At 31.8% G+C, this 3,218-nt stretch overlaps 1 non-coding gene across 1 annotated transcript; it reads right to left on the bottom strand.

Annotated features, from left to right (window-relative positions):
- Window positions 1–339: 339 nt before the first annotated feature.
- On the bottom strand, window positions 340–411 carry Trnah-gug. Its single transcript has one exon. It is a non-coding gene; the product is annotated as a tRNA-His (tRNA).
- Window positions 412–3,218: the final 2,807 nt, after the last annotated feature.

Below are 3,218 nucleotides of genomic sequence, written 5' to 3' on the forward strand. Positions count from 1 at the left end.
CAGTTAGAATATATTGGTGGTATATGCTCCATTTTTTAAAAGAATTTATACGTAAATAAATTTGTTCTTTATACTATTTTTTTTTAATTATGTTAATAAAATCATGAATCAATGAATAGTTATGATGAAATCGTCTTGGGCGATTTTGGACTTAGCGGTTATTCTCAATGGATGTAGCTGTAGTACAGAAGATATTGTGATGAGGTTACTACCGGGTAGATAATTTATCTGTTTATCTTTAAGGTACTCTTAGATAATAATAAATAAACTACACAATTGCATATTTTTAACGGTAAAATAAAACGTAAAAAATATAACTCCGCCATGACAGCTGAACGCTGCCGTGACCAGGATTCGAACCTGGGTTACTACGGCCACAACGTAGGGTCCTAACCACTAGACGATCACGGCTATCGGAGCGATGATAACAACGCCGAAATGAATGTACAGTTCATAAAATTACTTTCACTATAATAATTTGCGTAAGAGTTGCCCCAGATACGCACGAGCTTAGTTTACCAGTCAGAAATTAGTCACAAGTGACTGCACAGATCACAAAATATAAAATAAAAAGCAGTTAGAACATTCACCACAATTAAGTTAAGCAACAAAAGCGAATTCATATTTCCTGTGTGAAACGACACTTTTTTTTCTATAATACCTCAAAAGTGCATTTAATTATTTGGCACAGATAAAATAGGGAAATCAGAAGACCAGTTGCCATATAGTCCATCTGCTAATCAGTCTCTGTTTTCAATTAAAAAAAAAAAACAACATTTTACGATGATATTTTTTTTGAAAGATTTTGTACAAGTATTATTTAGAATTAGCATTAGTATTTACTTTATATTTCAGAACATTACTTTTAAAACATAACTTTTTTATAACGAGTCGAACGTTAATCGATTTATGACTCAATATATGACTTTATTATCTGTGGATAAGTTTTGGCGGGCTTTTAAAATAACTGAAAATTCTAGAAATATAAAATGACGAGCGTTGTCTAATTGATCACAAAGATAAATTCACGAAATAATGGTTAAATATGTACTTTTAATACATAATTAAAGTAATTTAAATAATAGGAAGCAATTTTCCTACACGATATACGATATACAATCTTCATATGCTTTCTGCGTTCCTGTTATTACTTATTAAAATAGAATGAAAATGATGTTCAAAGGCAAAAAGCTTTCCATTTAATAATCCAATAAGCTGATTCATCATTCTTACAGTTCGAATAGTGAATTGGTAAAACAAAAACTTCAGTAGAGTAACTGTATAACCCTCACTGGTCAAATATTTGACTGCGCTAGGAATACATTCATAATGATGTTATCCGATCAGGGAGCTATTCTGTGAGAAACAAATCGAAACTCTCTATCGAACACGATCGTAAAATTTCAAAAAGTTATTTGTATCTTTAACAATAACATTTAATCGTACATCCTACGTACTCAAATAATCTACCACAGAAAGTCGGTTTTGGACATTTCACAAGTGAGTTTCGAAGTGATTTCTTACAGTACTGCTGTTATTCTAAGTATACACACTTATTACATTATTTATAAAGCCTAGTATTAACGAACACCAAAGCAGTTATCTCGAAGCATCTATAAATGGACTAAAATTAATACGATTAGGTATATGAAATGGTACGTTTTTTAACGTATATGTAACTATTGTCGCCCTTTATATCTCTTGAATAGGTAGTATTAGTAGATTGTCCTGACAAGATACAATTATAGACTCCGCTTCGGACACGTGCCGTTAAATCAATTTTCATTTTGAAAAAGTATTCGGGGATACTTTTCCAATGCAAAATGCCTTGATTGTCTAAGTATTAAATATGTGCCCGAAGACACAGTAGCAAAAAGTAGTCTCAGATGTTGCGTAAAAATATTAATGGTGGAATTAATTATTTTTAAGATAGTTATAGTTTTATTTTTGTATTATATAATATATTCTTTAAAAGGTAATAAATAAAAACATCTATTGGCGCGCTTTTTGAGTAATTTTGATTCGTGTGCCATTACGGGAAATGGATGGAAATGGATGTTTTTATGTCATCCTCCTCTTCCCTCCAAATAAAATCCAATCAATTTTATTCAAGTAAACTTCACAAGGAAGCGTTTTTGAATCGTCGATATTCAAATACTGCCGTTTCCGAAAGCAGCCTCGAGCGGCAAGAAACTCGCATAGTTGTTTAATTAATTAGTGTCCTGTGATGGAACCCGAACCTAGTCTCCACCGTCGCTCTTTACATAAAGTATACAAAAAATTAAATATATGTTTATTTTATGAAACTAAGTAACGGTACCCTTTATAATCCTAATTTATTTACCAATTTCCTTTAATTATACCACACTTACATCTGTTGGGCGTCACGTAGCCGCTACATATATTTTTTTAAATTGTCTTTTCATCGCTGTTTTACAAAATCACGATATTTCTATATTACTAGCTGAGGGTAGGTAAGATATACGATTTATACTTGGGTCTCCTAAGTATCCCTACTTGAAGTTATTCCGATTTTGCAATAAAATTTAGTACCCCTGAATCAACTTGCACATAACTTATATTTACTTTTATTCTCTATATTATTATTATGTATCATTTTGCTATAAACAACCTTTCTGTGTCATACTTATGAACATAAGAACATCACTGCATATACAACTAGACTAATTCCTTTTCTGTCAAAGCTGTTCAAATATGGAACCCTCTGATCATACAGATCATGCTCAGTCAAACACATGCATATAATGCTATCAGAGAACATGCCTTTGTCGCTAAGTATGTCACAGAATTATATTTATTGTAAATCAAGTATAGAAGACACAACCTAGATGAAGCATCGGCAAAATTCGTTAAACTGGTCACATCCGAATTAAGTACGCTACCCAAATTACCAATAATTATTTCTTACTAGTTGTGCCCGCGACCTTGTACGCGTTTGAATTTAACAAAGATAATACTGTTGCAGCCTAAGTTACTCCTTATTATATCAGTTATCTGCCAGTAAAAGCCCGGTCAAGCCGTTCCAGAGATAAGCCGGAACAAACAGACAAACAAAAATTGTAAAAAATGTTATTTTGGTATATATACCGTGTATACAAACATATGCATTGAGTAAAAAAGGGCTATTTTAATAGTACAAATAGACACTCCAATTATATCATATGTATAGAAGATATCATATGACCTAATATATTCGT

Source organism: Vanessa cardui, chromosome 7, assembly GCF_905220365.1.
Source record: "Vanessa cardui chromosome 7, ilVanCard2.1, whole genome shotgun sequence".
Classification (NCBI taxonomy): domain Eukaryota; kingdom Metazoa; phylum Arthropoda; class Insecta; order Lepidoptera; family Nymphalidae; genus Vanessa; species Vanessa cardui.